Source organism: Leiobunum rupestre, chromosome 1 (assembly GCF_980474605.1).
Source record: "Leiobunum rupestre chromosome 1, qqLeiRupe1.1.hap1, whole genome shotgun sequence".
Lineage (NCBI taxonomy): Eukaryota > Metazoa > Arthropoda > Arachnida > Opiliones > Sclerosomatidae > Leiobunum > Leiobunum rupestre.
Window position 1 is genome coordinate 69,208,495 of NC_143384.1, and position 12,330 is coordinate 69,220,824.

General features: G+C 34.8%; 1 long non-coding RNA gene across 1 annotated transcript; it reads right to left on the reverse strand.

The window, feature by feature from the left end:
* Window positions 1-10,549: 10,549 nt before the first annotated feature.
* Window positions 10,550-12,030, reverse strand: LOC149966206 (uncharacterized). Its single transcript, XR_016480260.1, has 3 exons — window positions 11,976-12,030; window positions 10,791-10,859; window positions 10,550-10,733 (listed from the first exon to the last, which is right to left on the reverse strand). It is a non-coding gene; the product is annotated as an uncharacterized LOC149966206 (long non-coding RNA).
* Between the last annotated feature and the right edge of the window lie 300 nt (window positions 12,031-12,330).

Genomic DNA, 12,330 nt, shown 5'->3' on the forward strand with positions numbered 1-12,330 from the left:
TAATTATAACAGAAAGTGTAAATGTTTTCAATAATAGTTATAGCTTTTTGACTCTTTGGTCCGAGTTTAATTCTTGAAGTGTATTATCTTTAAAATGGTTAGCATGTTGCCCCTTTTTATTACGACCGTTTCTACCTTTTCGGTCATTTCACTGTATTATAGTCCATAGGTGGTTTTTACTAACATTATACTAACAAATGTTAGGCTTAGCTTTTTATTTTGGCAAGTCATCGTGGCGCGTGTGGGTCATCATTAACCGTTTAAAAGTTCATATAGGGGCGACTTGTTTAAGTAATGGTTTCTATTCGATACCAGCCTAGCATTGCATGTTAAAAATACTATAACTTGTATACAGGGACTTATAAATGCATTATATATAATTTGTATACACGAACTTATACATTCATTATATTTACACGGATTTATAACGAATCGTTAATGTTTCAATAGTAACATATCCAGATAATAACAAAAGTCTTGACCCCGCACCCTTAAAGTATTGGCTAATCCTAAGAGTAAATACTTAGTTTATTATATGATTAAAGACGATAGTTTCCTATCATTGTCCCATAACTAAAACATGTCCGATTGGTAAAACTAAAAGGTTATATGTTACGGATATACGTAAACTAATATTTTTGAAGAAAATGTACACGATGTGCGTAAAGACATTGTATACAGTGAAATATTTATAAGGCCAGAGCTGCAGACGTTGTTAATAAGACCAAGCTTATTCTTAATATAGGGACAACTTGTTTCAAACTGCGAGGTTAACGAATTTAATATTGAACTTAGTTTTCTAAGGCTTATTAAAAATATTATTCACGATGACCACGCTCGACAAGTAATACAAATTTTACCCCGTTATGGAAGATGCCATTAACGCATTGACTATGTTAAAAACTTGAAATATCCAAGATGGCCATAAAAACTTTAACTCCCTAGTTAATTTCTTCACCCCAAAAATACCCTTGAATACACTGTGTAAGACAAAACGAATTATGTGCTTAAAGACAATGTTAGATTAATAACCTATAAAATCTTTAAAAGCGACCCCTATTAGGGGTGACTTATATTTGAAAACATGTACCCGAATCCATATATACCAGCCTAGTGGCGAAAAATGGCAGCATTGCATGATTATAATAATTTAATTTATGGAAGACCCCTTTCAATAACCGTAAATCAGATGATAACGTGACGCGGCTTTTTGATCGAACCATATAGGGAAAACTTGTTACACACGCCAAAACGCGAGTTATTGAAATGTCTTGATATGTAATTCACCCTTTTAAATTGACATTGAACCCATGTTTACGTAAGCACGTACTCTAGTTAGATGACCCCAAAGACGCTAACGGATGACAGGATATACTATCTTTAACCCGTTATTAACGTATTGACTATGTTAAAAAACTTGAAATATCCAATAAAAATCTAAACTCCCTAATTTCTTCACCCCAAAAATAACCTTGAATACACATTTTACAATTCATAAATTTTAGGCTTATTATTTACGATTGCTAGGCTTTACCCGGTAATATGTAAACAATGGTTCCCGCGCGTAAAGGTTAAGTGACGGTAATATATAGTTTTTGATGCATTTACATTGTCTTAATAATAATCAGCTAGGCCCAAATCATCTAGCGCCTTTAAATGCGACGTTTAAGGTTAATATATATAAAAATTTGTTAGCAACAACTTGTTAAAAACAAGCTTTATCTAAAGTATATCGGCAAATTTCCTAAAAATAACTAAGATGGACACCCTTTTCATTTCGCCCTACAGAACCCGTTTGAATATGAATCATTAAAGATGGCGGCCAAAACACGTGAATTTCCAACCAAAATTACTAAGAGTTCATATAACAACCGTTAAAAGAGAGACCAGACTACAAACTTTACCCCGTTCTGTTAAGTCATTTTTACCACGCTTCCTAACGTTAAAACACAGCTTATAAAACTCATTAATATTTACGACTTAAGACCACTTGTTGAATAACCCCAAAGACGTTACCTAACTGTTATAAACAAATATGCTGATTTACCCGCCAAATATGTTAATTTTAAGAGTTCAGCCACGTGACCCCTAAGACGCTTCCTAACCGTTGACAGGTAATTAAACAGTACGCACCCTACCCATATCAAATATGCCGATTTTCCCGCTATAATTTAATATTCATGTTAATAAACCTTTCATAATTCAGAGTCTATGATACTTGTGTTTACATCACTTAAACACATGTTAAATTCCCGCCAAAAATGCTAATGAGTTGTTAACCATATAACAACCAGGTCAAATACCCCTAACGGTTAATTATAAAGGTACAAACATGTAATAGACCTATAGAGTACAAACTATACCCGTTTCCCCGCCAAAAATGCTAATGAGTTGTTAACCATCTAGCAACCAGGTCATGAACCCTAACGGTTAACTGGTAATTATAAAGGTACAAACATGTAATAGACCTATAGAGTACAAACTATACCCGTTTCCCCGCCGAAAATGCTAATGAGTTGTTAACCATCTAGCAACCAGGTCAATTAGCTCTAACGTGTAATTATAAAGGTACAAACTTTACCCGTTTCCCCGCCATAAATTAATATTCAAACATATAATAAACCTACAGAGTGTAACTACTTGTTGATCGACGCTTACAAATTCCCGCGCTTTTCTAACCGAAACACATGTTAAATTCGCGCCAAAAATGATTTGTTAACCATATAGCAACCAGGTCAATTACCCCTAACGTTTAACTGGTAATTATAAAGGTACAAACTTTATAACTAGTAAATACAAACTTTACCTCCCCTCCACTTGTTCGTTGATCCTTTTCGCGCTTACCAAACACATGTTACTATACTATCCATATAACAGGTCAATGACCCCTAACGGTAATCCACCTAGTTAAACAATACCACGCTCATTAATATTCACCCTTTTGACCTTGAACAGGTTGATTGACAGGTCGACTAATTAACACCTGTTAATCTCATTAATTATTCAGGTCACGCGCGCGTGACACGCGCCCGAAGGGGGGTCGGCATCGCGATTCCCCGCTTCATTCCCCCCCCCCCCGTCACGCAGCTGTGGACGCGGTAGCCACGCCCCCGCTTGGCTAGGAATACGGTACATAACTACTGACATCGAGAAGAAAACCAAATTGGTCGTCCATGTCCTGCAAACGAGTAGACCTGTCATCCATGACTCCTTCCATTTCTTCTTTAGCTGTCAACCCCGCGTCTCTCCATTTCTCACCAGGCAGTCGCTTCTTTCGCCGTATTGTGAGCCTATTTCCTTACCTTTAACAACTGTTCCTAGCCAAAAGGACGACAGCGCAAGAGACAATAGCCTACAGGGAAGGATTGTTACTGGGAAACTCGTATAACGTACACGATTGGAGTTAACGAGTTGGAGTCTAGGGGTATGCTTAAACTACTCATAGGGATAAAAGGACGGACTGCCAAATTGCCATTAGAATGGTTACTTTTAATTATTAAACACAAATTAGATTTCACTCTACCAAAGACTCGGCAGAGACTAACTAATGCATGACATACATCTTATAACAAACACAACACAGAAACAATTCCGAGGGAATTGACAACAGTTTTTAAAGTCTTATTAACGAAAATAAACAATACATCATACCATTGCTGTTTCGGCTCGGCACCCAGTTTGCGGTTTCGGGACGGTGACCGCTTGTTTTATGCCGCACAGACACACTCACGCGCACACCGGGGATTCTGCTGCCCTAACGGGACTTACACCTTTCTAACTTAAACCGCCAGGTTAGCTTGATTCATTACGACTTATAGTCGCCGTTAGCTTAGTTGTGCTTCCGACTTCGCGTCAGTGACCAAAGTTACCCAAAGGTCGGGTCTGCTCCAGAAGTAGCGGAGAGGGTGACCCTTTTTCTGGTTCGAGTCCCCAGAGCGGTTCTCAAGTTCGATCTGATAAAATCCACCAAAATCTTTTGGGCTCTGTCCAACCACTTGTTCTGTTCCTGAACGGTCATCACTGGGGACATCCAATCATCGAGCGTGGGAGCGAAAGTCTTTAAATTCAAACCCCCGAAAATAGTTATTAGTTGAAGGGACGCTCGTTTAACATGAAGGCCGTACCGCCGAGCCAAACACAATCACATTGAAACTTTTACTTTTCGCACTTAGGCGTTAAACGTTTCCATCTGAGTCACTTTATGACCCCAAAGCGAGGAAAGCTCGCTTTTTATTCATTTCCTTAAAATTGTATCAATACAAACTCTCACAACTTAAGTCATAAAAACGTCACACAGAAATAACAAAAATATAAAATAACATGACATATTGGCAGTCCTTGTTTCTTATTTCGTAGAAATCCCAAATGGGGAGATGGGGGTGAAAAGATAGTGCGGCATTACAAAGACAAGGGGGCATTCCTTTATTCCAAACGCATCGTTATATGGAACGAGAAAAGCTACTGGGGGCACAGCGGCCCGTGGCCACTAAAGCCACTATGGACCCCATGGAAGAGAGGGAAGCTCGGCTAAGAACAGCTGGTTCACGCGATCCCACACAACCCAAGACGACCCGCGCCAAGGGGTAGAGAGAGAACGCCCGAGGGGAAGTTACAAAAACTTAAAGAACGATACAATTAAACTGAAACTAGAAAGCCCATCAAGAATGCTAAAATTAACAGGCTAACGTAAGCCTAAAATATGGTCGTTACAGTATAGAACTTTCAACCCTTATAGAAAATGTCTCAAGAAATCTTAAGACATTTTTAACGGAATTTTTTAGAGATTTTTAAGAAATAATCAAAAAAAATTCTAAAGAAACCCTAATGAATGGATTTCTTCTAAAAACAAATATTCTACAGAATACCATAAAATTATCTTCACATTTCCTAAGAATTCTTTAAACATTTCCCACAGAAATTTATGATACTGAATAATTATTAAAATTTTCGATTTTGTTTGCGGAATTTTAAAATATTTGACAATCTATTATGATTTGAAATTTTTTAATCAAGTTAATTTAAGATTTATTTGAAATATTAAAACTCAAATCAACTGGTAATTGATTTGTATATAAAATGTTCTTGGTTAATTTTTAAATGGTTATTAAATATTTAAACCTAATAAAATGTTTTATTGGGTTATAAAATATTTAAACCTAATAAAATGTTTTATTGGGTTATAAAATATTTAAACCCAATCGAATTATTTATAGGGTTATTCAATATTTAAACCCACTCGAATTATTTATTGGGTTATTAAATATTTAAACCATATAAAATGTTTTCTTATTTATCTAACAATCTGCTTTTTTTTGCGCAGGCCAGTTTTATTTCTATCTCAAAAAGTTCAATATTGGGCCCTTGTTTTTCAAAAAATAGTACTATAATCCAACTTAAAATCTTTCAAAACTACCCTTTATTTATGCTAAGATTTCAAAGTAAAATCAAATTATTCCCTTCATTTTTCTTACTTTTTCCACAGACTGATTTTCCCAATATTTCCATAAAAGTGGTTTTCATTTGATTATCTTCAGGAATCTTTAGAAATATTTTCCGAATATATTTAAAGAAAATTATCTCAAAACGTCCGCTTATCTTTCCAAAAAGATCCTAAGATAATATTTAGAAACTTTTAAACTCCAATAGACTACTTAAGTAGTAGTGAATTCCTTTTTAACGAGTTCAAAGGTCACAAATCCAAGATGGCGGCCTATAGAACTGAACCACACCCATGAGTGGGTAGCGCTTTTGGAGTTGTTGAGCTCGGAGTGCCCTTCATTTGTTCACCTGGTGTTTACACCCTTGTTCGGAATGTTCCCCTTTTTTGATTGGTCGAGAGAACCTGATCGATTGAGAGACCACACCCCTTATTGCCACTATCCAACACACTTTAATGACGCAGTCAAGCAATAAATTAGTTCAAATATTTAGAAATCAAGCGATAGAAAATATAATATCAAGAAGCACAACACCTTACCATTCACAAGTACGATTTTTCACGTTATTATAATGAAACCGGATAAGCTTTAAGGGCATGACTTACGCTCTTAAAGGTTCCTCTAAGACTGGACGATTTTGCGGGAAAAAGAAAATAAACTTAAAAAATAGTAGATACAAATATAAGACAGAAAAAACCAACAATACCAAAGATTAGACAAAAAAGAACGTAATCGGGATCAGTTAAAAAACACAACAAAAAAGCGTATCCGAAACAAGATTTCACCTTTAAAATTTCATACGTAAAAAATGTAGACTTTAAAAACCATTAATATGCTCTTCCGAGAAGCTGAGTTTAAAATTTTCAAAAAAGAGTAACATGTATCGGTGGTTCTGTGGTAGCACAATCGCCTGTCACTCAGGAGGGCTCGGGTTCGAAACCTGGGCGGCGCTTTCTTTTTAATCCACAGAGAATACGCTACATTAAAATTAATTCGATGCAATAATTTAAATGGAACACGAAATTTCGTTCTATTTAGTAACAACCAAAATTTAATACTCTGTTAATTTGTAATAAACGCTTCTGATAAAGCTGAGGGTATAATTTTCGATTGTCGGTGGTTCTGTGGTAGAACGTTCGCCTGTCAAACTGGAGGTCTCGGGTTCAAATCCCGCCTGATGCGATCGCAAATTGATACTAAGACGAATACAAATTCAACACTCACAACCACCATTACACAAACTCAACACTCATAACCGCCATAACAAACAAACTCAACATTCCTACACTACACATAAACATTGCAACAAATTCCCATTACTACTGAGCCGAAACCGAAACGACGGCGAGCGTTAACGAAAAAAACAACCAAACCGCACCCTACGCAACCGCAACTTTACCCGTTAACGCTCACCGTCAGACGGTGGATTTGCGAACCTTTAACAACGATTTCACGACTTTTCACCGGTAACACCTATTGGACTTTGCCCCCGGTAACGCGTTCACACAGACAGACAGACACACACAGACACGATGATTGTAAAACCCCTCCTAGGGGACTTTGTCCCCTCGGAGAGGTAAAAATCGTATTTGTGAATGGTAAGGTGTTGCGCTTCTTGATATTATATTTTCTATTGCTTGATTTCTAAGTATTTGAACTAATTTATTGCTTGACTGCGTTATAATAATTTTCTATGAATTATTTTGATTCTGAAGTCTGATTGCTTGACTGCGTTATAATATTTTTCTATGAGTTTTGTTTCTGAAGTGAGATTGATTGGGTTGTTATTGTGTATTTTTTTATTCGTTATTTTTATTTTTTGATACTATAATATTTTAAACTAGATATAGTATAACGTTACTTCTGCGTATTTCGAATGTTCGTGACGTGGAGGGTATTTTCACGTTTTATTAGGATCAGTTTTTTTAATTTTAAATATCTTTTATTTATTATATTTATTTGTATTTTATTTCGTTTTTCAGTCGTATATTTTTATCGAGTTGTATACATCGAGCGCTTACACTTATGTTGGTCTGGTTTTTAACTGGGTCGTCATTACTTCGTAATTTATTTTAAACATTTTCTCGACCGATTAAGCTGTTTAATTTGAAATAAAATGAGCGTTAAAGATGCGGCAAATATTTCGTAAGCGAGAAAAATACAAATACCCTCTGTAGACATTTCTTTCATTAAAATTGGCTTCGTATTATATTTAACTGATAAACTTGTACCGTAAATAGGGTTAAATTCAATTGTGCATTGTTTTAGTACGTCTAACTCGCTGTTGTAACTACTTAATTTATAATTTTCTGAATAAATTATACTCGGTTGTTTCGTCTCAATTATTTTAATTATAATTAAAATTTTATACCGGGCGGGATTGAACCGGGATTACGTTTTTAGTAAATAACTCGGAATTGCGGAGATATATCTTTAAAAGTCATCTCGAAAAATTAATACCGCTAGGGACAATTCTTCCGAGGAGAGGTATATTTTGGCTTGCCAACTTGTTAAAATCTTATTTTGCTTTCTAATACGCGCGTTGACAACGCAAACTTTACCTAGTCGAGCAGATGTTCGATTATCTACATGGTGCGTTAAAATATTATTTGTAAATGTTATAAAGCAATAAACGTTTTTTCAAGACGATTTTGTATTACATTTAAGTTCATATAAACGGAAAAATTTGTCAGTTGAATATTTTTTATATAATTTGGTAGGTTAATTAACGTTTAATTATTGTCAACTTTACAATAATTTCTATGGGGGCGGGGAAAAACTTTTAAGCAAGTTACGCGTGATCTTGCCACGAGAGGCGCTGCGTGTCACTTTTGTTTGAAACCGTCAAAGCCTATAAGGCAATATTTGGAAAAGCTTGGCCATTCCTTTTAAACCAAACCACGTAGCTTTCTACTACTAATTACAGTTAAAATTACGGGGTTTAGTGTTATAAAGCGACGCATAATTTTTTACCATATTTGATTTTGAATTATTTTCATAAACCGTTTCGTTTTGTTCGAAATTCTCCTGATCATTAATATCAGATTTATCAGATAAGGAAGCGGTAGGAACCTCTTCATTAACGTTAGCTTGGTTTGTTTCATCATTTACACTTAAAAAACATATACATTTTAAAAAATGTGTTGATTACATTTTTTATATATAAAAGTATATATTTACCTGTCATTTTGCACATAATTCCTGTTACAATCTTCAATGTTTACGTAATTTTCTGATGTTAACTCTTCATCAGTGCTGGATGATTCGGATTCTAAAGACCAGTTACATTCAGAATTTCCACCGCGTAACCTTTTTCTGTATCGAGCAAGAGATCTCTTTGGTATTCCATTTATCGACTAACCTCTTGATTTTAAATACCCTCGATTCTTCATTCATTTTGTACAAAATGTTACGTCTTATTCAAAAGTCCGTAATATTAATAGTCACAAATAAAGCAGATAAGAATTAAAAAAAACGTAAAATAATATTACTAAAAAATGCGATCTAGCTATACTTGATATGTCATACAAAGTAAAGATAAACGCGATAAATATTATCGGCCGTATTCTGCAGACTTTCCTAGGAAAGTTGGGATACGCCTTCTTTCTTTCAACTTTCTTCTGCGGTTTTCATTGGGCGCGACGTCACCAGTGAAGAGGGACCGTACATTTGCGACCCCTTTGTTCTGATTGGTTCTTGTTACGTCATGCAATGACGCCACACGAGAGTGATGTTTATTCTGCCATCTGTGCGAGCCCAATTGAGCTAGATCAGTTCTGTTCAGTACAGCACGTGTTTTGCTACCTAGGTTCGACTTATTTTTAGCCCTATGAATTCTATCGCCATCTAGTCTACGCTGAAGGAGCTAGTTCAGCTCTGTTCGGTTTAGTTGAATTTTTGTCATGAGCTTATTTTTAACTCTATTTATGTTGTTGCCATCTAATACTGTTTTGGTGTAATAAATGCGCCAATTTTGAATTGTACATTAATCATGTGGCGCTGACTGTTCTTTTTGATTTACTTTGAAAATAACTATTACTTAGAATTAATATGTATTTATTAATTATTTTATAAATAAAATTAAAATAAATTTGCATTGTTATAATTAAAATAGGAACAAATAATATTCGTAGGGATAGTGTTCATGCACAATGTCTGAGAAACAAGTCACTTGTTAATTTGCTTTTCACGAGTTAACAAATAAATTTTATTTCCATAAAAGTTTCTTTATTTATGTAAAATAGCATATATTTAACACTTAAAATAGGCCATTTATTTTGAAATACAATGGCAAGTAGTAAAAGTTCCAGGTGGACTGAAGATGAAAAGGAGGCATTGATGTCAGCCATGGAGACCCAGGTTTATGAAGAGATTCGGCTTCATAAAGGAGGGTCGCTTACTCAAGCCCAACATAAAAAGAGGGAAAGTATAACCGCAATGGTAAATTCTGCTGGGGATAACAACAGAAGCTCCGCTGATGTTCGTAAGAAGTGGAGCGTCCTAAAAAGTGAAGCCCGGAAAGCCGCAGCTAAGGTTTCAGTTTTCATAAAGAAAACAGGGGGTGGATCCGGCACAGACGCTCCACAAATGACGCCCACTGAGGAGAGAGTAAAAGCACTATTACCATCAGTTACCTACGCAGGAATAACTGGTGGTATAGATACCTCCCTACCTAGTTCAAGGTAAATTTAATAACTTTTCAAGAATAAAGCCCGTAACGTAGTTCAAATAGAGGGCATGTGTAACCACAGACATCGTTCAAAGGGGGCCAATGTCCAGGGTAGTGCAAAAATTGTAATATAAAACCTCGTAATTGCATAGGGAAAACGTTAATTTAAGGGAGATCAATGGGGCACAGACAGTCGAAGCGGGGCAGTTGCACCATTTGCTCCAACCTGCGGGTGCCCATAGAGGGGGTATGTGGTCCCTAAAAAATGCTTGCGTATGAAATTGTTTTATTTCACAATAATAAATGTGCTCCCTCCCCCTGAACTAAAATAGTGGCTACACCGCTGACATCAACACAAAGTTTATAGAATTTTATTATAAAACAGTGGACAATCAACGGTGCCTGATGCTGGAAATTCTAGTAATAGTAGTGGTTTTCTTGCAGAGGGTTCTGAATTGACTAGTGGTACATGGTAAGATTTGATATGAAAATAATTTAGCCATCCTATACAAAATGTCCTGGTTTCAGTGAATCGTTTGAAGGACCAATTCTATCCCTTGGTGATAGTTTTACGTTTTCCGAGTTCATGGAAGATTCTTGGGGAGTTGATCCAGAGGATACTGCAACTAAAATGTAAATATTAGTTATACATATTACTTTAAAAATGTGGTTTGATATATTACGCTCGCTATATAGCTGTGATGATAGTAATATTGACGATCCCATGTACTTGGGTGAAAAGTCTGGAGTGCCTGAAAGGTCAAAGTAAGTATATGTATTTATCTTTACGAGCCTTCGTTGATTAATAATAATTAATAGGGGTGTGCAAATACCTTTTTTCGGAGACCAAATCAATTATAAAATCAAAAATTTTAAAAGTCAAATAATTTGGTCAAAAATATTTAACAAATATTTCATAGTATTCAAATATCAAATACTAGATCAAATATCAAATAGTTTGGTTTTCAAATAGTGTCAAATAATTTGACTATTTGGTTTTCAAATAGTGTCAAATAATTTGACTATTTGGTTTTCAAATAGTGTCAAATAATTTGACTATTTGGTTTTCAAATAGTGTAAAATAATATGCATATATGGTTTGCAAATTAATAAATTATTGAAATTATGCCAAAATTTAAGGGAAACGCCCGAAACGTTTTAAAGGTTAAAATAATAAAAAGTAAAATACAAGTTTAAATTCAAATTAGTAAAGTAACTTAACCTCCATTTCATTTATATTTAACAATAAGTCAATTACTCAATGAGACAATGAAAGCTTTTAATCCAGCATTATTAATGCAGGTTTGGCAGTTTAACATAAATTTAAATAATTAATAAATCTAACTAGTAACTAAATAGTATTATAGTAGTAAAGAGACCTCAGACCAAGTTTCTTTTACAATGGTCCAGCTTATACTTTTATTTTTGCTTTCATTTTTCCATTTTAAATTTTCCACTTTTCAGCCAATGGCAAACGTGCCAGCTTTAAAATTGTTTAGCGGGGAAACCCAGACAACTTCTAGCTGTCAATTGATTATTTGAGCAATTAATCAAATATTTGAAATCAACAAATACTATTTGAAGACCCCAAAGTATTTGATTTTGGAACTATTTGACCAAATACCAAACTATTTGATATTATCAAATACATTTTATAGCTACTTTCAAATATCAAATTATTTGATCAAGAAATCAAATATTTGACAAAAAGTTTTAAGCACTATTTGATTTGGCAAACCGGTTATTTGATTTGGTATTTGGTCCAAATAATTTGATAGTACCAAATATTTTGCACACCCCTAATGAACAAATGATGTTGATAATTTATATTGATAAGTTGTACGACATTTAAGGGAAATCTACGTCACCTCAAAAGTGATTTGCAGATTGGAAGTCACTAGGACATATTTATCTTATTACTGATTTCCAGCAATGGTCAATGTCAATTCCAGCGATTGTCGATGTCAATTCCAGCTAATTTCTATGCGATATTCAATTCCATTTCAAGCTATAGATGATGTCATTTCCGGTGATAGTTGATGCCATTTCCAGTGATTTTAAATGTTATCTACCCTTGCATTTAACATAACATAGACCTTCAAATTGAATACAAATATAAATAAGAGTAAGAAATTAGGAGGTAGATTGAGACTTACACCTACTGAAGAAGATTGTTGATCAAATTAATCTAAATTTACAAATACTTGAATTCTAAATAACTCA